Source organism: Rattus norvegicus, chromosome 12 (genome assembly GCF_036323735.1).
Source record: "Rattus norvegicus strain BN/NHsdMcwi chromosome 12, GRCr8, whole genome shotgun sequence".
NCBI classification, from domain to species: domain Eukaryota; kingdom Metazoa; phylum Chordata; class Mammalia; order Rodentia; family Muridae; genus Rattus; species Rattus norvegicus.
In genome coordinates this window covers 13,530,126-13,554,205 of record NC_086030.1, presented here as the reverse complement: position 1 = coordinate 13,554,205, position 24,080 = coordinate 13,530,126, and the positions used below count along the sequence as shown (strand labels likewise).

At 49.6% G+C, this 24,080-nt stretch overlaps 1 long non-coding RNA gene across 1 annotated transcript; it reads right to left on the bottom strand.

Moving 5' to 3' along the window:
* Positions 1-915: 915 nt before the first annotated feature.
* On the bottom strand, positions 916-2,188 carry LOC120095887 (uncharacterized). The gene is made up of 2 exons (XR_005491803.2): positions 1,903-2,188; positions 916-1,079 (listed from the first exon to the last, which is right to left on the bottom strand). It is a non-coding gene; the product is annotated as an uncharacterized LOC120095887 (long non-coding RNA).
* Positions 2,189-24,080: the final 21,892 nt, after the last annotated feature.

Below are 24,080 nucleotides of genomic sequence, written 5' to 3'. Positions count from 1 at the left end.
AGACAAGACATGAAGGAGGGCTTGCTGTGTAACCCCCTAGTCTCAGAGGGGCTCATCCAATCCTGTCAGAGAGGCAGCCCTGAGGAGGCAGCAATCCATCCATGAGAACCCTACCCCACGACCAACCAACCTCTCTAACTCGCCTCTCCCTTCCAACACTGAGGAATTAAGGTTCTGAACAGTGAATTTTGGGGGAACACCCTCAAACAAGAGCAGGAAAAGACCAGGGAAATATCAAGAATCTAAGGTGTGTGTGTGTGTGTGTGTGTGTGTGTGTGTGTGTGTGTGTGTTGGGTTTTCAACACAGGGTTTCTTCATGTAGCCTTTGCTGTCCTGGAATCCACTTTGTAGACTAGGCTGGCCTCGAACTTAGAGATGTTCTGCCTCTGTCTCTGGAGATTAAAAGTGTATGCCACCACTCTGGCTGTATTTTTCAGAACTTTTTTTAAAGTTAATTGTATGAGTAGAGTTGTGCGAATGAGGGCAGCACCAGCGAGGCAACAAGAAGGTGTCCGATCCTCCTGGAGCTGGAGGGGCAAGTTGTTGTGAGTTACCTGCATGGATCCTGGGAAGTGAACTCTGGTCCTGCAAGAGCGGTCAGTACCCACTCTTAACAGATGAACCATGTCTCCGACCCTGGAAGATATTTTTACCCTGCTTTCCCAACTAACGAGTTAACTTGTCAAGGCTTCATAGATATCAGAAGACAGAAGATACCACATCAAGAAATCATGGGCTCTCTCTTTCTCATCAGATCCCTTGGTGCCCTTACTGAATTCCTCAAGGCCGTGTGTGCACTATGAGCCCCTGGCATAGCTGAGAGGCCTGTCATTAGGAAACTCCGAACTTTTGTGCTGGGGATATTCTAACATTCTACTGGTCAAGACGCAAGTGCACCTCACTTTCTAGAGAGGCTGGATTTTTTAATCTTTAATGTTTGCAAGGCAGACATCCATGAAAACCTTTCTTCCAGAACAAGACCATCTGTGTCCCTGTTCACAAAGTCCCCAGGGAGAATCTCAGAATGGGGACCATGTAGATCAGAGAATCGGTGTCCTCTTCCAGAAAGTCACAAAAATCTGTAAGCAGGAGAGTTATACTTTGAAGAAGGGGGCATCTCAAAGAGGGGCACTGCCAGTCGACACATCTGCTTCCCAACATGGCCACGCCCTTCTCTGGTTTCCTCTATTGATTTGGTTCTTTTAATTGGTTTGTTGAGGATGTCTGATCAAAAATGGTTTGGGCCACAAGCTGTGTGACCCTAACTTCAGTAGCAGACAGAGACTCCTGAGTGGTGGCCTTAAGAGTTGCTCCTCCGGGGGCTGGGGATTTAGCTCAGTGGTAGAGCGCTTACCTAGGAAGCGCAAGGCCCTGGGTTCGGTCCCCAGCTCCGAAAAAAAGAACCACAAAAAAAAAAAAAAAGAGTTGCTCCTCCAACCAGAGCTTCCAGGGACTAAGCCACTACCTAAATACTATACATGGACTGACCCTGGACTCTGACCCCATAGGTAGCAATGAATATCCTAGTAAGAGCACCAGTGGAAGGGGAAGCCCTGGGTCCTGCTAAGACTGAACCCCCAGTGAACTAGACTATGGGGGGAGGGCGGCAATGGGGGGAGGGTTGGGAGGGGGACACCCATAAGGAAGGGGAGGGGGGAGGGGGATGTTTGCCCGGAAACCGGGAAAGGGAATAACACTTGAAATGTATATAAGAAATACTCAAGTTAATAAAAAAAAAAAATTAAAAAAAAAAAGAGTTGCTCCTCAAGAAAGGAGGGAGGGATTGAGTCAGAAAGGCTTCTTCAGGCAGGGGTCTCTGCTCCCTCTTTGCAGGGGCCCGGTTAGTGAGGTCAATCGTCCGATGTCCAGATTTGAGCCGTCTGAGCCTAAGCGTGAACTCACCAAGCAGAGAGCAGCTTGAAGCCCTGCTTCTTTGGACTGTGATGATACTCCGAGTCTCTAAGCTCCTTCTGTCTTCCCCATAAGGAGAGGGACTGACAGAGCCTCCTGTTCCCTGCAGACCTGTGGTACTGAGCGTCTCTGGGGTCTGTGCACCCCACACTGTGCCAGAAGGCACAAGATGCCACAGGATAAAAATGGAACGTTCCTTGCAACCGTCAACTCTTGTTCATCCCTCATTTGTTCCGGAAGAGCGGATGTATCCGATCACGTGATAGCAAAGGGACTCAACACGTGCTAAGGTGATTTAGAGTCTAACAGTGTAAAGAGCGTAAATATTCTTGGAATGTGATACAAGATCTGCATTTTTTTTTCTAAATATACCTACAGACACAAAAATTTTACTTAGTAGCTCATTTCTCTTTATTCTGCGAAACTTTATCCAGTAACCCAGCAGAAGGCCTGGTCCAGCTCGATAAAGAAATAAGAAAATCTTAGGAACTGACCTGTGGTGGGACAAGTTTATGACACTGATGCTCAGGAGACAGAGAAGAGAGGGTCAGGAATTTGAGGCCAGCCTGATCATAAGTCGGGGGGGGGGGGGAGGAGAAAGGGAAGGAGGAGGGAGGAGGGGGAGGGGAGAGGGGGAGGGGGGACGGAGGGGTAGGGGAGAGGGGGAGGGGAGGGAGGAGGGGGAGGGAGGGGGAGGAAGGAAGAAAGACACTAAACAAAAAAAATAGAGTTTGAAGGAAGTTGACAGAAAAGGTGGAACATTTGAGTTGGAATCTCGGAAGCAAGGAGGAACAAAATGTAAGATGATAGGAGGGCAGCATTTCAGGAGAGGATAAATCAAGTACCAAGGTCCTAAGGTCTGGAGTACTGTATGAGAAAGAAAGAGACGCTTGTGGTCACAGTGCTGTGAACTACGACAGGAAAGAGAAGAAGTAAAAAAAAGCTTCCAGCTCTTAGCCTGGTGTGAGGGCAGGGCCAGTGGGCAGTCATGGCCACCTGGGCAGCCTGGCATGAGGGCCTGTGGGTGGGCATGGCAGTCACAGAGAGCTGATACCAACTCGAGAGGGAGTGCAGTAGAGGAGACAAGTTAGAAAGACATCGATCATTGAACCACCACTACCATTATGGTGCTGTGGGCACCCTGACTTGTAAACCCTGGGGTAACTCTGTGATCAGGAGCTCTTACAAGTGTTCTTTTTCTTTTTTCTTTTTTTTTTTTTTAGATTTATTTTATTCATTATATATAAGTATATTGTGGCTGTCTTCAGACACACCAGAAGAGGGCATCAGATCCCATTACAGATGGTTGTGAGCCACCATGTGGTTGCTGGGATTTGAACTCAGGACCTCGGAAGAGCAGTTCAGTGCTCTTAACTGCTGAGCCATCTCTCCAGCCCATTCTTTTTCTTTAATATTTTTTAAGTATTTATTTATCTTATGTATATACTTACACAGTGGCTGACAGAAGAGAGCATCAGATCCCACCATGTGGTTACTGGGAATTGAACTCAGTACCTCCGGAAGAGCAGTCAGTGAGCCATCTCTCCAGCCCTCTCCCTCAGGTATTCAAAACAGGAAAGTTCCTGAGCTCAACGGAGACACCAACAATGTCAAAGAACAGGTGACAGCAAGCAGTTAGAATGAACAGCACAGCCCTGCCTCAACGTTAACAATAAAAATGGAGTCACTTCTGTCAGCGTTCCCCAAATTAACCCAACAGGCTGTGGAGATTTTTTAAGATAGTGTTGATTATTATGTCTGCGCATTACATGCATGCAGTACCCATAGACGCCAGAAGAGGGCACTGGATTCACTTGGATTAGGAGTTAGAGGTGTTTGTGAGCCACCATGTGGGTGCTGGAAACCAAGCCTGGGTCCTCTTCGAGAGCAGTCAGCACTCTCAGTTGCTAGGCTGACTACCCAGCCCAAGATGTGGTCCTATGTGTGGCTGCCCGACACTAATCTCATCTCCTTGTAATCTGTTTGTGGGTTTTGTTCCTGTTTTTATTTTTTTGTTTGTTTGTTTACAATACAGGCAACATTCACCTGGAGACTGAAGTGTAAAAACAGAGCAGAGAATTGTAAACACTTGGCAGGAAAGAAAAGGTTCTAAAGAGATGCCTGTCCCTCCCCTTGTCTGTCCGACTTTTAAAACAACATACACACGCCCCCAAATGGAATGTCCCCAGGAGTCCTACGTGAAGAGAAGAAAAGAGTTGTAGTCTGGTGCCAACCAGAGGAGGGCCTGTCCATAAGTAAAAGTTTACACAATCCCGACAACTGGTCAAATTGCCAGGGGGAGGTAAGAACAGAGGCACCGCTCCTTGGAGTTCTCCTCCAAGGACTTCTTTCCAGAGACTTCCATTCAGGCAAGCCTGGGATTTTTGGATTCACCACAAAAAAGAATTTGGGGACACAGCAGTAGGAAGCAGAGTTGGCGTTTATTAAAATGGATCGGAAGGCGTACTGGAGCAAGAGTGTGGGGCTTCTCAAAGAGGAAGTGTGCCTTGCAGTCTGGACAGTAGACGCACATACATGACCACGTGTCTTTTCTTTCCTGCCAAGTGTTACAATGTAACTAAGTTATGTTGCTTAGTGTGACTTACAAAAGGGCTTAAGAGTTAATGAATTTCCCTTTGTAAACAAGGTCGGTTCTCTCCTTCCACCTTGTGGGTCCTAAGGATCAAACTTGGGCTGTCACCCCGGAACCACCTCAACAGCCTAAAGTCATTTTTAAATCAAGGAGTCACAAAGGTTTTGAATTTAAAGATGTATCTAAGTACGACTCTTGATAGAAGGGGAGTGCCTCTTGGTTGAGAGAAACCAACTATGAGATAGACATTGGGAGGGCGGGGGTGAGGTAAGGATGGCTCAGCTGGCAATGCCCTTGCTGTACTCCACTGGAAACCTGAGTTCAATCCCCTAGAACCCATGTAAAAATGGAAGGCGAGGACAGACTCCACAAAGGTGTTCTCTGACCTGCACACACATGCACACACAGGCACATATGCACATGCACACACACATACATACACACCCGCTCATGAACAGACCCATGCAGGCACACTCACATAGGGACAGACAGACACATGTACTCGTGCACTGATGCACACACTCGCACACACACACACACACACACACACACACACACACGTGCAAACCCACGCACATCCCCACAAAATACTGTTCTGCTTTAAGAAGGACATCTGAGGAATGACTTGAGTCTCTACTTTGAGTATAGATGTTAGAAGTTTCCCCATTCACTTCACTCACTGAAACCCTGGATCTTTACGGGAGATGTCATTTTCCAAGGTTGCCAAGAACAGATAAGTCAGACATGGCCACAGGTTAGAGAAGGAGAAACCAAATGATAACTTGGGGGGACTGCAGTCTACCCTCTCTGCACCCCCACTTCCCTGTGTGTTAACCATCAGCTCCTTGTTAAAAACAAAAATAAAACAAACACCATCAGGTATGAATAACAGTGAAAAGATAGGTCGTGGCAGTACCCTGTAACGGGGGTGTTATGAGCCTTAGAGCTGATGACTAGAATCACTTAGCTCCCTCTCCACACACAATCACCAGTCATTGGCCCTTAATTATCAATTCTCAAGGCTGGAGATGACGGCTCATTGTTTAAGAGCACTTGTTCTTCCTGGGGACCCAGTTCAGTTCCCAGCACCCACATCCAACATCTCCAGGGAGTACGACACCACCGCTGGTCTCCACGGGCATCAGCAACCAGTTTTGGGTGTCAGGCAACATCTGATCTACCCAGTCAGCCTTCTGTAGCAACAACACTTTTGATATCCATGGCAGGGGAGAGACCCCACAACAACCCCCTGCAGATATCAGGGGCTCTGTACCTTTTTTCCCCGTGAAAGATTCTGAGAACGGAACAAATGATGCACGAGAAGGAGTGAATGAAAGGCAAGGAACGCAGTAGAGTCAATCATTGCTGGCCCGGTTATTTTATTCAGTGGCGTCTAGAGGTGTGTTTCAGCCCCCTCTAGTGGTGATGTTTGGCAACTTCATCACTTTCCGGAATTGTTTACGGTTTAACCAGCCTCTTTCCCAAGAACCACAGGCAGCAGCCAGCCTAGTGCTGACCACCACTGCATAAAAGAACTCAGAGCTGTACTGCCTTGACAGGAAAGACCGTTGCATGGCCAGGAGGCAGAGGCTGTGTGGAGGTTTACAGAGAGAAGGGTCTAGAGAAATTGCATTGTTTGGAACTGTGGCGTTTAAAGAGAACTTTGCCATTACCTCATGGGAATGGACCTCTCCCACACAGACAAGCTTGTCTGCCATCATCCTCTGCCTTAAGTAGGGTGTCTGTTGCTGTGATGAAACACCATGACTAAAGCAGCTTGGGGAGGAAAGGGTTGAGTTCACTTACACTCCCACGTCATCAACGGACGGGAACCTAAACAGGGCAGGAACCTGGGCGCGGGAGCTGATGCAAAGGCCATGGAGGGGTGCTGCTTGCTCCTCATGGCTTGCTCTTTATAGCTTGCTCAACCTGCTATCTTATAGAACCTGGGATCATCACCCTAGGGATGGCACCACACAACAATGCACTGGGCTGCCCACATCAATCTCTAATCAAGAAAATGACCTACGGGCGTGCCCACAGTCAGATCTTATTGGAGGCATTTTCTCACCTGAGACTCCCTCCTCTCCAGTGACTCTACCTTGTGTCAGGTTGACATAAACCGAGCCAGCACACACCCCCCCCACCCTACTCCGGAGCACCAGGATGCTTAGAGCTGAGTGACAAGGAATGGAAGCAATGGGGAGGAATAAAATAACACCGGCAGCAATTATCGACTCCCTGCTGTATTCTTCGCCCCTCATTCAATGCTTATAGGATTGACTCCACTGACTCCTCACAGGAGCCATGTCAATACATCATTTCTCCCATTCTACAGATGAGCAAACTGAGGCAGGAAGAAAGGAAGTGACTTACCCAAGCTCTTCTTGAAGGCTTAGATTTTTCTCTAAACCTGCTTTGTTTGTGGTTCTTAAACACTTCAATATTCCTTCTAACCCACCGACCAGAAGGTTGGTGACAAAGAAGGTTAGTGGGAAAGGGGTTTTGTGGACCTGTTTAGTAGTAGTTCTTTGGGGGAGATTCCACTCTTGGTGGTCAGGACACCAGCCTTGCAATTCTATAGCAAACCAAACATCAAACACACATCGGTAGCTGCAGGTGGATCCAGCAGAAACCGCCAGGCTCTGCCAAGTCAACAGAAGCATCAAGAATCACCCGGAATACCACGAGAAGTTCTTTGGCATTTCTTTCTGTGAAGTGAAAGCCAGCAAAGACCAGAGAAGGCCAGTGACGGGTCACGCGGAGTCACAACGAAAGAGCCATCTCTCTCTGTTTATAGGGTTCCATTTATACTCTTTCCAAACTTCACGAGTTCTCGCAAGCGTCTGCTCCAGCAAAACATCACGTCCCCTCTCTGCCTCTATAAAACATCCTCTCACAAGACAGCTTCCAGGAAAACAGTCACGTGACACACCTGCGTTTCCGAAGAAATCAGAATTTTCCACTTCACTTTCGAGCTTTTACGTGGCTGATCCGGCTCCTGAGCTCAGCTCCCTTTTGTTTAAGACAGTTGTTGTGACCGGTGTCTCTTCACTGACTCAGACTCAAAGTGTCCCCATCCCTTTTAAGTCCACCCTGAACAGTGACAAACAATGCCAAGGGGATGTAGGGGTTGTGAGGACAGTTTGGGGCTGGCCTTTAACTCAGGGTCTCTAAGACTGAGTGTCTTAGGGCATGGGACGAATGGTTAAGATTTTTCTGAACCAGGGCTGGAGAGATGGCTCAGTGGTTAAGAGCTCTGACTGCTCTTCCAGAGGTCCTGAGTTCAATTCCCAGCAACCACATGGTGGCTCACAACCATCTGTAATGGGGTCTGATGCCCTCTTCTGGTGTCTGAAGACAGCTACAGTGTACTCACATGCATGAAAATAAATAAATAAGTAAATAAATAAATAAATCTTTAACAACAACAACACCAAAAAATATTTTCTGGACCTTAAGACCCTCCTTTGAAAGGCTGATGATGTGAACCCTACCAGCTGGTGGAACCAGGTCCCGTGGATTCTAACCTCAATCCCGTGCCCCTGGAAGGCCACAGCTTTCAATAATTCCGTGAACTACTGGAGGACCTTCTTTTTTCCTTTTTAATATTTGATTTATTTTGTTTTTATATATATGGATGTTTTGCTTGCGTGTATGTCTGTGCACCACGTGTGTTCCCGGTGCCTGTGGAGACCAGAGGACGATGTCAGATGCCTTGGAACTGGAGTTACATTTGTGAGCCACCTGTGGTGGGTGCTGGGAACCAAACCTGGGTCTTCTGCAAGAGCAGCAAAAGCTCTTAAGTGCCGAGCAATCTCCCCAGTCCCGAGGACATTCCCTTTTGAAAGGTTTCGGACTCCGGTGGCCAATTCATTTGATTTTCTGTCCCGATGAGTCCACTGCACCGAAGGCCATTAAGGAACCCGACTTGATCCAGAGAGAAGCACAGAACAATGAACCAAGATCAGAAGCAAAGAGTCATCAAGAGAAGGGCTTTGAGAGATGAGGGGAGGTCGGGTACAATGACACATGCTACCTCTGCACTTGGGAGGCAGAGATGATCTCTGAGTTTGAGGCCAGCCTGATTTACCTACCAATTTGCAAGCCAGCCAAAGTAAGTTACAGAGTAAGACCCTGTCGATATGTTTGCATGTTCGTGTGTTTGTCCAGCGTATAGGGAAGGAGAGGAGTTGGGTAGAGGGACACAGTCACAGAACACTGGCTGTGTAACTAGTTGCCTCGAGTTCCCAATCCCCACAGAATCTAAGCTAGACATATCCAGGTCACCTTGGCCCAGTGGACGGTAGCTACTGTGATCTAAAAGATCTCACCTTTTAGAACGTTTACACAGGGCTGCAGAGATGGCTCGGTGGTTAAGAGCACTGGCTGCTCCTGCAGAGGACCCAGGTTCAGTTCCGGGCTCCGCGTGACAGCTCACAACCATCTGGAACTCCAGTTCCAGGGGATTCGATGGCCTTCTTGGGCTCTGCAAGGCATACATATGGCTCATATACATACGTTCAGACAAAACACTCAAACATCTAAACTAATTCAAACCCGTTCCTCCTAATGCAAAGCCTCCGATGACGTCATTGGGAACACTGGAATTGTGGGAACACTGGATTGTGTGGCATGTGGATTATGTCTCGTCCAAGTGGTTATGGAAAAGAGGGAGGAGGGGTGATTTTGGGGAAAGAAAGAAAAAAGGGGACCCAGACAAAGGCCAGCATGGTGTGAGCCGCTCCGGCTCTCCTCAATACAGCCCTGCCCGCACTGTAAAACCCCTTTACCCAGATGGCGCCGAAACTGAGTTCTGGGTGCTGCCAGCCCAGTCTTGAACGACTACCAAGCACTTGAATCAGGAATCAGGACCTTATATGGAAAAAAAGCCAGCCCCTGCCTGACAGACACATCCAGGGCTCCCTCCCCACCTGACTTCTCCGGCCTCTGCCTCGCTCAAGAGCCGCTCCTATAAACCTGAGCTGTGAGCTGCCTGCTGCCACTTTGCAGTGCCTCCCACCCCCACCCCCACCCCCCACCCCAACAAGTACACACACTCCCTCGACCTTTGCGACCTTTGCAGGGTGATGAGAAAGGAAAGGAAGGAAATTCTGCTTAATAGAAACCTCTTAAAAGTAAGGACAGAGCGCGATGCATTCCGCGTTTGGATTCTTGGTCCCTGTGGTTGCAGGCGGGGTTGCCATCGCCCTCAAGCAGGAAAGGACCCTACCGCCAACCACCCCCTAACCCACCACCCAGCCCCCTTTAAGTACAACCCTGACCGTTTTTGTTTTTGTTTTCGTTTCTGGTTTTTGTTTGTTTGTTTGTTTTTGTTTGTTTGTTTGTTTGTTTGTTTTTTCACCTGCCCTTGCGGGAATGCAGTTATCAAAAGCTGCGGTGCTCCAACCCGCCACAGGATGGCAGTGTTGTCCCAGGTAACACACAGACTGAGCCCCAGGAAACAAGTTTCCGCATTCCTGAACCTCAGGGAAACACGGGGCTGAGAACGTATTATAAAATAACCACGAAGCTGCAGGTAAAAATAAAAATATGATCACGTAAATTAAACAACCTTTCTTTATTAAACCTCCTTACTAAATATTGGGGGGAGGGGGGCAATCCTTTCCAGGATGGAATTGAAGATTGCATTTTGATGTCTCTAAGCTGTTTCAAGGGCCTTTCCCTGGAAGGAAGCTCTGCCAGAAGCCATGGCAATAGGGGGCAGAATAGCATACGCTGGGGGACCAGAGGCCCTGAGCTCCAGCTGCAATTGGACCTTGGCTCCAGAGGCTCTTTTGTGTCTCATTTCGGAATCCAAGAATGACGGTGGGTTCCCACTTCACCAGCTGTGAGGAACCCCTGAGCAAACTTGCATTAGGTATCCAGCGTAGCACAGTTAAGTGCTCAAAAGCCATTAACTTCAGCCATTCTCAACTTGCTGGGAATCTTTAGAGCCGTGTAGCTCCTTCCCAGTTGGAGGAGCCTCTTATCCATAGGTTTTTTTGTCTACAGTTTCAACCTGCCCGTGGTTGGCAGCGGCTTGAAAGTTCTGAATGGAAAACTTTCAGAAATAAGCATTTCGCAAATTCTGAACTGCGCTTCATTCCAAGAAGCGGCACAATAGCCCGCGTCATCCTGCTCCTCCCCCGCCCAGGGTGTACCATCTCTGTGTGCAGAGGATCCACACTGTATATGCTACCTGCTTTTTCGTTACCTAGGACCTAACTCAGTTATCGGGTTGACGGTCATCGTACAGAGCATCACAGGGACAGTGTCCAAGAACCCTGCGGTTCCAGGAATCCTTGGGAGAACGGGGTTGGGGGGAGCTGGGGAAGGTGGTCCTGGAAGGTATGCCTTGTGCGTAGGATAAATTATGGTCTCCAGTTCACCTGCGTTCATCGACAAACCGTTCAGAGTAGCCCAGGGTCCACTGGCACGAGGGGAACGCAGCCTCATCCAATGGAAGAGTCCTCGGCCTTAAGAGGAATAAAACCTGGCACGTGTTACAACGTGGCTACAGCTTGAGAGCATAGCCCCAGCTGAAGTAAGCCAGAGCCGAGAGGAAAATTCCTGTGTGATGCTTCGTACATGAGGTCAGACTGAGAGAAGAACACCAGGGTGTTGGTTGCCAGGAGCTGGCAGGGGTGGGAGCAGTTAATGTTTCAAGAGATTGGCTTGAGTTTCGGTTCCGCAGGATGAAAAGCCCCGGAGGCAGATGGTGGGGGTTGCGCAAGGACTGGAAGGGACTTAATGCCGCCGAACCGCACGCATGATGACAGCCAACGTGGTCCGTTTTTATGGTGTCACACAGTTAAAGATTATTAGGTTAGAAAGAAGTGTTTTCCTTTGACAGGTCCACTTGGCTGAGATCCTGTGCTCTGGGTAAGACATAGGGTACAATTCAAATTTAAACAGTGGTTCTTAAAAGGAACCCTCTCGTCCCACAGTGTCTGGCTCAGACTCAGCAGTGGCCTCCTGAGGGCGACTGCAGCCAGAGGCTTGGCATTCCCAGAGTCCTCTCTAACAGCAGTGACCTACAACCCTGTCATGCTAACACCCCCAGGCGGCTGAGAGGGTTTGGACACCCCTACCTCCTTACCCGCTATCTCCCCATCTCTAAACCCCAGAGCCACACACTGATTTCACCCTTCCCCAGGTTCTTTGTCCTTCTTGGTTCCCCAGAGAAGAGAAGAAGACCTTGGGGGACAGTGGGTTATACCCCAGAGAGATTTAGCCTTCCTTGGAAGGAATCCAGACTCCTGAGCCAGAATTCTCCCCTTTGCCAGGAGTGGAGTTGACAACCCAGCTGGCATGCAAACACTGACCAGAAAGATGGGGAAGCGAGTCCTTCAGTAGCAAAGGCCAAGCTGGGAAGCAGAGGGAAAACTCCATTCGAGACCAGTGATTGCACAGTGGCACTGACATCCTCATTCTTCTTTTTTTCTTTTTTTCCGGAGCTGGGGACCGAACCCAGGGCCTTGAGCTTGCTAGGCAAGCGCTCTACCGCTGAGCCAAATCCCCAACCTGACATCCTCATTCTTAAAACACCAAAGAGGAGGTGTCTACAGACTCAGTGGAACTACTCAAATGAGGGAGCTGGTGAGATGGCGCAGTGGATAAGAGCACTGGCTATAATTCCAAAGGACCTGGGTTCAAGTCCCAGCACCCACATGAAAGCTCGCAACTGTCTGTAACCCTAGTTCAGGGGATCTGATGCCCTCTTTTTGGTCTCCTCAGGTACCAGGTACACAAATAGCACATAGACATACATGTAGGTTAAACACTCATACATATAAAAAAGAAATTAACTGGGCTGGAGAGATGGCTCAGTGGTTAAGAGCACTGGCTGCTCTCCCAGAGGTCCTGAGTTCAAATCCCAGCAACCACATGGTGGCTCACAACCATCTGTAATGGGATCCAGTGCCCTCTCCTGGTGTGTCTGAAGACAGCTACTCTGTGTGTGTGTGTGTGTGTGTGTGTGTGTGTGTGTGTGTGTGTGTGTCTTTAAAAAAAAGAAAAGAAAATAAATTAACTGATAAACTGCACACTTCCTAGAAACACCCCAAACAGAAGTACAGCCGGGGGGGAGGGGGACACCAAGGCAAATGTTCCTTCCCCATCTAGGGCATATCCAGGCACAAGCTTCTGCTCAATGAAAGCACAGAGTTACACACCTACACACCTTCTGCTTACAACCCCATTAGTTAATTAAGTCAAAACTTTACTGTGTCTTCAGATTAGCTCTACAGCTAACTTAGATGCTCCCAGCCTCCTGGGGGTCTGCTGGTCCCTTTGCTTGGCTCACAAACGTCAAGTGGAAGCTGTGATGACAGCTAAAGCGAGGCCTAGCGGTCCTTCCTTCGTGATTGCAGCTTTTCTCCTTGGTATCTTTATGCTGTGCTATAAAAGGCCTATTATACTTAATTTAAAGAGTGAGGCCTGTTGACACCTCTTTCAATTGTTAATCTTTAGGAAGCAATGGGCGGAATATTATTTGAAAGGAATAAAGCACTTGCTTTATTGGAGAGTAGTAAAGGTCTAATAGCCGGCACAACAACTCGCTGTTTGCTCTTCAAGATAGTTGGATTTATTAGCTTAAGTCGCTCAAGGCATGTTACAGTCAGCCTCGGCCCCGCAAGTCTTTACCTTGGGTTGCTGGAGCACACTGAGGTCTGGAGAGAAGCTGGTCTAGTCCGTGAGCACACCATCCCCAGGCATGCCACCCACAGCCCACCCCACACGTGCCCATACATTTACATGATGGCCCACGCTAAACCAGGGGACAGTGGGCTGTCTGTCATAGGTTCTGCACACCAGGCCACAGTCTGTCTCATCTGTCTCTTGCAAGTCCAGGAGGACCAGACCGGGACTTAATTAAACACAAGAGCCTGAAACCTCTTGACTCTAGGCAAGTTGATTCCAGAAAATTCCTTATTCAGACTGGGACCTTCAGTTTCTCCTCATCGGGTGAGATCTCAGGGCCAGCCAGTGGCCTCCAACCTTGGGGTAGAAATGGCAGGCCCCAAGAGAAGTCCAAAGTGCACACTTTTGAAGTGGCAGCTGTTCCCAGAGATAAGCTGCTGTCTTTCAGAGACCCCACAAAGACAAAAGTGTAAAAGTTCATAAGTCTGCCAGACGACCTGCTTTGGCTTCTCTGAGATGAGGCCTGGGAAGGTTTCAAAGCCTAGAGCCCCATGTTAGGCTTCTAAATACCAGCTACTCTCTCCTCTAGGTAAGTGACTCCACCCTGGTACGCTGAGGTGAAGTTGGGGGGCTGTCTGGCTGGACAGCCCCTCTGCTCACAATCACAATGCTGGTCAAGGGAGCTAGCTCCATACCCACCCACGCCCAGTTCAAAAGGTGAGCAGCCCCAGCCAGGGCCTCCTGACAAGCCTCGAGCTGGCCCCACTTATCCTCCTGCCCCTGAGAAGCATTTATCGCTTGAACTTTCAGCCTACTAATTCCAACCAAGGTCCATATCGCTCAGCTTCAGGCAATAAAAAGAAAAAAAAAACCATATGTTTATCTTTTGGAGTCAAATCCTGTCTCTCCCAGATGACTCTTCCACTGGTCTGTTTCCTTGTTCTCTGTGTCCTAATTCCCAGTCAAGGCCAGTTAGCTCGGCTCTTCCAGCAAGCCTGAGAACCTGGCCTCTCAGTGAAGGGAGCAGGGCCTGGGTTCCCTGAGGCCCATTCAAGGTCATGGCCAAGGTCAGGAGCTGTTAAGAGCAAGAGCCCTGGCCTTCAGGTGTTCTGTTCTACAAATAACGGGGTGGTAGTCAACCAGATCTAAAGGTATCTAAATAAATAAGTCTCTCCTTGAAGCCATAATGGAACTCTGGGAAGCTAAGGAAACCTAACACCCACAAAAGTGGTGGTATCTGGACATCCCATAGCACCAGACAAGATCTGCATTAGGCCCAGTGTAAGTTTGAAGATACAATGACCCCCTGGTCTCCTGTTCCACCTTCTTTCTGCCTGCCCTGGGACCATGTGTCTGGTTTCTGCACTATTGAACAAGATTCGAGGTCAGTGTTGAGTATTAGATACCACCCTAGGGAGAAGGAACCAGACGGAGGATGAGACACCTTTGGGTTGATACACGGATGGACAACAGGTTGGCAAGCACCAACCCAGGACCAAAAGTCAGCCCCAGGTAGCAATCCTTGGCTCTCACTGGCTCTGCCCTTGAAGGAATCTCATCAAGTCATTGTGTGGGCATGGTCAAGATGGGGTAGGGTTGGGGGGGGGGGGTCCTCCACTAGCTATGTCTGAGCAAGCAACCCCAGAGATGTGTCCTCAAAGACAGGCAGCACCAGGGCTCCGCTAGGCCAGCCAAACCACTCCACTCTTGAGTCAACACCAAACCTCATCAAAAGAGGAAAAAACTACCATTACCCGGGCTGTGAGGGGAACCTGTCAGGACCAGTCAGACAGCACCATCTTGGGAGCTCCTGTCTTGGTGGCACCAACACTTAAGGACACTTTGGTATTTCTGGACCCCTCTTAATCATAGTTTGGCCGTTTTCTTTTCACTAGCCCAGCATCACTGGGCAACAGACGCGAGCATCTCTGAGGCAAGCAGAGGCCCCAGATGAGTGTCAGGAAAAGAGGCATTGGCTATGGTAATCTTTATGTACCCAGGACCCCCTTAGGAAATCTAGAGATCCAAATGAGTTACGATGGGGAGATGCCCAGGGGGTTGCCTGTGCCTAGCAGTGACATACAACCCTGTCACCCTAACACCCCGGCGTGTGCATTCACACCATGACCATGCACGGCGGTAAGGCGAAAGAGGTGGGAGCTCAGAGGGCTCTGTGTATCCATGTGGCACATCCCACCGTCTTCTCGCCCAGCCAGTAGCAGCATCCCTGGGAGATGCTGGTACTGCCAAGGCATTAATGATGCTGTAAAGTCATAAGCGAGAGGCTAAGCGAGAGGCTGCTCCCGCACGGGTGAGCACTTGATAAAAGGGAGATTTACAGCCACATCCATCAACTTAATTATCTTTTACTAGGGTTTAAACTCAGTTGTAATGCTAATCTGTATTTAGTACGGTCTACGGGATCTACGGACACTTTACGATCTTCCTCTATTCACAAGTGTCAAATTATGGCAATATTGATAAAACGGTAGGGACGGTGAGGGTTGGAGGAGGCAACCCCAACCTGCCCATGTGCTTTTTACAACTCCGTAAAAGAGGGAAAGAAAGAGAACCTACTACTCTCTGATGTAAAGATGAAACCACGCCGCCAATAATCTGGGCTGATAGTGTTTCAGAAACAGTTTCATAGACAGCAAAAGCGTCTCTCTTAGACGTCTCCAGCACCGACCCTGTACGATCCTTAGAGCAGTTTCTGCAGACTGGACCGGAGGAAGCTAGTTCAAGGCAGACTGAACTCTGCTGCCTCTGTCCTTGCAGGCTATTTCCTGTAGACCAGAATGGGTCTGGGAGCCTTCCATGGTCCCTCTACACAGAAGAGCACCCATCCTCTGCTTCCCTACTTCTTTTTTTTTTTTTTTTTTTTTTGATTCTTTTTTTCGGAGCTGGGGACCAAACCCAGGGCCTTGCGCTTCCTAGGTAAGCGCTCTATCACTGAGCTAAATCCCCAGCCCCGCTTTCCTACTTCTTGAATGGGTTCTCAACCTGTGGGTCATGACCCCTCTGGGGGGAAAAACAACCCTTTCACAGGGGTCACACATCAGATACCCTGCATATCAGATATTTGCAATAAGATTCATAACAGTAGGGGGCTGGAGAGATGGCTCAGCGGTTAAGAGCACTGACTGCTCTTCCAGAGGACCTGAGTTCAAATCCCAGCAACCACATGGCGGCTCACAACCATCTGTAATGGAATCCGATGCCCTCTTCTGGTGTGTCTGAGGACAGCGACAGTGTACTTATCTATACTATATAAATCTTTTTTAAAAGATTCATAGTAGGGGCTGGGGATTTAGCTCAGTGGTAGAGCGCTTACCTAGGAAGCGCAAGGCCCTGGGTTCGGTCCCCAGCTCCGAAAAAAAAAGAACCAAAAAAAAAAAAAAAAGATTCATAGTAGTAGCAAAATTACAGTTATGAAGTAGCAGTGAAATTAATTTTATGGTTGGGGGGAGGGGTCACCCCAACATGAGGAACTATATCAAAGGGTCCCAGCATTAAGAAGGTTGAAACCACTGGTTCAGGGGACCCTGGAGGGAAGCATGCTCCCACCATGTGGTTGCTGGGATTTGAACTCAGGACCTCTGGAAGAGCAGTCAGCGCTCTAACCGCCGAGCCATCTCTCCAGCCCCCTGAGCTCAACTCTTGACTCTTGAAAGGAGCCATGGCCTTTACAGGAGGAGCTCCTGATCCTCAGTCCCTCTCTTAGGTGCTGGGCTTACACGTGTGTGCCACCACGCCCTGCTCCTATATCTTTCAGGGGCACCGACCTCTCGCTGCCTAGAGGAGCAGTTTGTTCCGATGCCCTCTAAGTGGTGGGCAGTGTACGATTCTCTACCCGGAACCCACAGTCCGTCTTGATGGTTCCTCACCTGTGTTGCCCGGCACACAATAAGCGCTCCAAAAAGGGAGACACAAAGAGGGGGAAGGAGCCAGCCCTGCTGAAGGCTCAAGGGAGACAGAGCGCCACAGTGGAGAAAACTCGGGATGCTCAGGGCTCAGGGAGACCCTGGGGCGGGGTGAAGGGAGCACATGTGGGAAGTGAAAGGCAGAGAAAACTTCAGGGTTCCTGGGTACCTACTGTGTGACCTGGGCACCTACTGTGTGACCTGGGCACCTACTGTGTGGCCTGGGCACCTACTGTGTGACCTGGGTACCTACTGTGTGACCTGGGCACCTACTCTGTGGCCTTCCTAGGACTGAGTGATAATAAAGTCTGGGGAGTCTACTGAGCCAACCTGAGTGCCAAAACATCCAAATTAGTCCCTCAACATACAGATGCCTCATGCTTCATGTCCGACTGTGCCCCATGTCTGTCTGTACAGTCTACCACCACCCCCGCTTCTGTCTCTGTAGTGTCAGCAGGCCAAGAAGGGGTAAAAAGGATGGGGGGGGGACTTTTTTCTTTAAAGAATAAAAAAGAAGAAAAGAAAGAAAGAAAAGAATAACAAAGCCATTTTTAAAGGCTTCTAGTGATAACGGGAGATTCCAGTGTTCAATTATAATGAGAGAAATTAAAAGAACATTGCCAACGATTGTTAAGGCAGTTGTAGCGAAAAGTCAACAATGGAGAGAAATAAAGTCAATACAATTTCTCTACCTGAAAATATAAACGCTCTCGAAATGATTTATTTGGCCATAAATTATTTTCATGCACTCTTTCTTCTTCCCCCTCCCCCACCTTCCTCCTTCCCCGCTGCACACACTTTCAAATAAATGTCATTTGTCCCAGCCGAACAGAGATTGTAACTAAAGGGCTCCGGTATTTTTTAACTCCAGAAAAATCACTGAACGTATAGGCACGCTTATGTCTTGAAAGCAAACCTCCATGTTTTACATTCTAAAGTGTTGACAGGACTTTAAATTCACTGTCAGCTCAGAGGGGCCAGAATTGTCAGGAAGGCCCAGTGGTCTCTATGGGTGACGAGAGGCTTCAGGTAAGGAAGGGGGAAAGGTCTCAGATCTAGCCAGTTCTGTTTGCTCCAGTGTATGGAGGCAAGAAGTCAGTACAGGACCTGCTGTATCTTATCCATCCCATCTTATCAGGTGGTAAATCTGTCCTTTGATCCTGGCAACAATGTGGAAAGTTGGGGACAGCTGCCACCACCCTAGTCAGCAGTGCCTCGGCAATGGCCATAAAACGTTTATGAAACCTGTAATAAACCGGACAGATAAGGAAGAGGGCTTCAGATTTCAGAAGTCAGCAGATCCGTGGAAAATGCCCTCTTCTACCTCCGAGGTCCCTTTATTTGAAAAGCAAACACAAACCCTTTGGCCATAAAGCCTCTAAGCAAAGAGTTTCAGCAAACCCTGAGATTAGATGTGTTTGGATTCTTTACTCCGATTCAGAAAGCCCCTCCCCTCCCCCTGCTAGAAATTCTCAGCATGAAGGCCACCACTAAGGGCACCAGGCAGGATCAAGAGCAAGGGTGACCCAAACATGAGTTCCGACGAAATAGTCGTTTAATGCCCCAAAGTAAACAGATATCCCAGAACTGACGGGGCGGGGGGGGGGGGTGTCAGCTGTGGCCGCGTGACTTGTTAAAGTCTCGAAGGAAGCTCTCTGACATGAGAAGAATCGGGCAAGGGTTTTAACCGTCTGGGACTTTCCTTGGTTGGCTTTTCTGGGAAAGACTCGACAGTTGAGCTGCCAGACACAGGCGATCTCAGAAGCAGGTGGAGCAAGCCAGAAAGCCGTGTGTGTGTGTGTGTGTGTGTGTGTGTGTGCGTGCGTGTGTGCGTGCGTGCGTGCGTGCGTGCGTGTGTGCGTGCGTGCGTGCGTGCGTGTGTGTGTGTGTGTGTGTGTGACACACACACACACACACGCACGCGCCCGCAGAGGCAAAGCTAGAACAGCCCTGGGAAAGGCAAGTCACTCCAGAGCAGAGAAGGCTGCCGTGTCAGCAATGAATGGACGATGCCCCAGATGGCACAGAAAGTCAAACTGCACACTGGAAGGCAGAGTGGGGGGTGGGGGGGGTAGGCTTGCACGCAATGCACGTGGGTAGGTGCCTTTGTCTAGAACTCCTAAAGAGCAGAAAAATAGTAGAACAGACTAAAGGAGGGGCGTTTGGATTCGGGGTCTGTCAGTCTCCCTTCCAACCCCATCCCCAGTCAACTGTATCCAAGTAGTGAAAAAGAAAGCTCCAGAAGCCAAATGACTGACAGAACCCTGGACAAGCAACTCCACGAAACAGAAAGGCTGTCTCCCCCACATATTCCCAGGCTAGCACGGTTTCCTGTTGCACCTTCACCTGCTGGGCCTCCCTCCCCCTTTCCCTCCCGCTCACCCCTCCCTCTCCCTCTCCTCTCGTTTTTTATTTTCACACTTTGCCTAGTTGTTTAACATACAGTAAATCCTTAGAAATCCTTGCACATCTGTCCCTGATCTAGTTTCTCTATCAATTTTCCGGGCTTGGGGCCGGGGACACTATTTGGTTAACCTTGTAAAGCACCTGCCCCAGCATTCGCTGGATACCTGGAGCTAATGGGAATGTGGATGGGGAGGATACTAAAGGACTGAGACCTGCGGGCTCACTCTCTCCCCCTGCAGGCCCTGCCTGGTACTGCACCTCTGCAGCAGGTTCATGGATAAGTGGTATCTAGGGAGTGGAGTGGCTGGAGTAAGGGCATGTAACAGCATGTTGGCTGTCTATAAAATGTCGCTAAGTGCTGGTGTAAATATTGGTCAATAGTGGTTTGCCCAAAATGACTGGGGGAGGGGGGTTGAGGGGCATCTCTTAAGATATTCGATGCTTTTAACTAAAAGCCATGGAGTGGTTCATCCCCGAAAAACACCCAGTTAAAGCTATGCTTGCACGCAAGGGAGCATCGAGCGTTCTTCAGGCCGCCCCAATGAGATGAGCCTTTTTTCTGCCCTCTGCCATCTCTGGGCATCCTGGGAAGGCCAGGAGGGAGACAGAAGGATCAACAGCTCTGAGGACAGATGTCCTCTAGCACAGGTAACGCTCACCAGGACAGGAAGTCACGAAGCATCTTCCTTAAGTCAAAGATCACTGAGGTGAGATGGCCAGGTGCACCCTCAGGCCTGGGACAAGGCACAGAAGGATGGTGCTTGCCTGGGGTGTGTCAGCCCTGAATTACGGTGCCCTCGGCACCGTCACACTGCCTCTGCCAGCTGCCCCCACCCCCAGCTGTCTGCCATACTCAACACCTTGAATATCCAACTCTGAGGCCCAGACTTTCACTTGAATATAGAGGACCACCAAACTGCAGGGTTAAACGCTGTAGCTATCACGGGTGTCTGATTATTGATGCTCAGAATGAATCGCTGGAAAGCCTTAGGAGTCTCTGGTATGCACGGCCTCTTCTGGGTAAAGCTTAGATTTTTGCCCAAAGGTTGTCAGTCCCTGCTTCTTCTCACCCAGGCTTATGTTTTGACAGAGGTCTTTCTCTTGTACAGTCTTTCAACATTCATGATCATGAACCAGACGGGAAATGGGGACAGTTATCGTCTATGTTTTACAGACAGAGGTTGGCCGTGTCCAAGGTTTCAGAGCAGGACTGGTCAGGGCACGGAACCTAACCTCCATCTCTTCGGAGCACCGCCTCCAGCTGTGGGCCTGACCGCTTCAGATCCTTGGAAAGAGTGAACGAAGGGGGCGCTAAGGTCAAGGACAATGAGGAGAGTGACCCTGGGCTCTGCTTACACCCCGTGTCAGATGAGTTATCACAGGAAACAGAAATAGGGGTCAATTAGCTTCCCATCACGGTGGCAAAAGTACCGGAGATAAAATATCTTAGAAGGAGGAAATCTTTGGTTTGGCTCGTGGTTTCAGACTGTGGTCCTGTTTCCTTGCTTTGGGCCTGTGGTAGCACATGGCAGGTCACGGTGGATGCACACAGCAGAGAAAGTTGTTTACCCATTTATGGCCAAGAAGCAACTTCAGGAGGAGGTCAGAGTCCTAGGAGTTCCTTTGAGAACACACTCCCTAACCTCCTTCCAATAGGCCTTACTTCCTCAAAGCTCTCTACCTCCCAGGAATGCCATCGGCTGAGAACCAAGCCTCCAATTCGTGAACTATCAAGGGACTCATTAAGGATAAAAAGACTCCAGCTTAAGACCTCCAGGCCAAAGCCAACCACCACAAGGGTACAGTTGGGTCCTCTCTGCACACAAGCTGGAGCTAGGCCAGGTCTGGACAACATCCGCCTCCACAGGCCAGACCATGTCTCTTCTCTGCGGTCTCCCACCTCACCCAGATACTTCAGAGCTCATTGCCCAGCCCTTCCTGACAGACAGGCTTCCCTTCCACATACCGACAGGAGCCTCGAAGGATTCCTATTTGTTTAAATGTCTGGATAGTGGATATTTTCAAATGGCATATTCTTAGTGATGTTAGTGGAAGGAACCCAAAGACCTATTACATATAAATAAACAAAATGTGGTGGGATGCTTTCCCTTAAAAAGGAAGGATCTGGACTGGAGAGACGGCTCAGTGGTTAAGAGCTCTGACTGCTCTTCCAGAGGTCCTAAGTTCAAATCCCAGCAACCACATGGTGGCTCACAACCATCTGTAATGGGATCTGATGCCTTCTTCTGGTATGTCTGAAGACAGCTACAGTGTACTTATATATAATAAATAAACCTTTTAAAAAAAAAGGAAGGAACTAGGTTATGTGCCACCTCACGAGTGAAGCTGGAATACATACAAATAAAAGTTAAATAAGCCCATGACCAAAGGACGAATATTTGAGAATTCTGCGTCTATGATTCTTCGAGCAATCAGTCTGGAGACAGACAGGAAATAGAATGGAGGCTTCTGGGAGCTGGAGGAGTGGGGCACGAAGAGTGACTGTTTAAGGGGTGCAGTCTCAATCCTGCAAAATGAACAGCGTTCTATCCAGGGCTGCTGGTGACGGCTGCACAGCCATGTGAACGTATGTAATGCTGTCAGTGTGCATTTAAGAGTTAAGATGGAAAGGCTTGCCTTATGTGTACTTTGTTACTGTTTATTTCCAAGTTTGGATGTAAAGTCAAGAGAAGATGGCATCAGGCTTTGTCCCTGGTCAGGGGACACCTGGCCTCCCTGCAGAGCCCCTGCCCACACGCTGTTCCTCAAGCTCCCAGCTCTGCCCAAAGCAAGAGCACCCACCTGCTTCCCCAGCCCTGATCTCACGACTTGTTTCTGCCTAGAGAGGTGCTTGCCCAGATGCCACCGGCCACCCACGGTCAGAGGTGGCCCTGCATGCTTGGCTCTCTCCCAACTAGTGGGAGACATCTTGCACACAGCAAGAGGCACACTCTGCATTCTCTCTGCATACCTTGCTGCTCCCGCAGAGACTGCATACACTTGGTGCTTAATAGAAATGAGGAGGGAGGTGGGGGAGGGTGAGAGAAAGAAGTGGAGGGATGGAAGGGAGATGCGCCAACGTGGGTCAGAACCCACCTCCACTCTGGAATTTATTTCCACTCCGTGTGTACAAATGGGGCCTCGGGATGAACGGGCAGTATGTCCTGTGGGACGTGATTTCTCCCTTCCCCGTCTCACTCCCCAGAATTTTGGAAGTGACGGTACCCATACCCTAGGAGGCCTGTTCAATGTAATTGGCATCAGGGCCCACAATGAAAGCCACTCGCCCACCCCACCCCACCCCCCACCCCCCCCACCCCCGCCGTCGCTTCCTGCTGCCCAAGAACGCTCAATTCCGGAGCAGGCTGCGCAAATCCAGGGCTCTACCCATTAGCCCGCACCACCTGGGCGCCCTTTCCTCTCTCGGCTTCCTGGACCTCCCTGGCTCCCTCAGCCCTGGGGCAGAATTATCCGCACAAACTGTTCCGGGGTGATAATGAAACTCTCGGGTCAGGAAGAGGGAAGCTTTGTGACCTGGCTCGAGGAGGGGGACTCTTTGCTTGTCGGACCTTGGGTCTCTTTGCTCATCAGTCCTTGCTATTTGCCCACCTGTCGTTTCAGTTTTGTGACAAGGTGACACGCAGAGGGGAGAGGGCACATTTTTGGCAGGAGAGGTAATTTATTAGACGTCCACTTGCTGGCTATAAACATCTCCTTTCGGTTTGTTCTTGCAGTCCCGGCCTGCCACAGGGCTGATCCCCGGTTAATGCATAACTCGGTGAGTGCCACTCTCGGGGCAGGCGGGCCTCACGCCCCAGCTCTTCCCTTCCTACTCCACCTGACCTGACTGGGGCCATGTCACCCTCTGCTTGTACTCGCTGCAAAGACGCAGGCCCGAACCGAAGTCCCACAGGGGTTGATGCTGAGTCAAATGAGGTCACTCTTACTGAGAGCTGTAGGCTAGCCTTCAAGTTTCCCACCCGCGTGGGATGGCTGTAATGGCCACCTTAGCACAAAAAGCAGCCACCAGTGCGCCGTGGGGATGAACCTTCTGTTCTCTGACATCCTCCCTGGGGCTCCAAATAATCAAGGGTAAAGAGGAACACACTGGAACTGTTATGCTCTGGGAAACAACGCACTGGACGAGAACTGGTGCCTGTTGGTGCACACGCCTTTAACCCCAGCACTCCAGGGGCAGAGGAAGTCAGATCTCTGTGAGGCCAACCTGTCTACACAGTGAGAGTTCCAGGACAGCCGGGGCTGTGAGACTCTATCTCAAACTAATCGAAAGAAGAAAGAAAAAGCAGGTCACTTGCCAACGGAACTTACCGAAGGGATGGATCCCTAAATATCCAAAGTAAACTCGGTGGCTGAGGGGAGGCTTTTCTAGAAAACCTTAGAACGTAACCCAAACGTAGAAAGAGCATGTTAGGTTGCGACCAAATCCCCATGAAGCGAGTCTCTGCAGAGCAGAGCTTGACCTGGTACTACACATACCGCTCCTTACCCAAGCCAGAGTGACCCTCATCCTGGCCACCATCGAAGGCTTGTGTCTGTTTCCTGAATGTTCTATGGCATCTGGCTTCTCTCAGCAACATGGC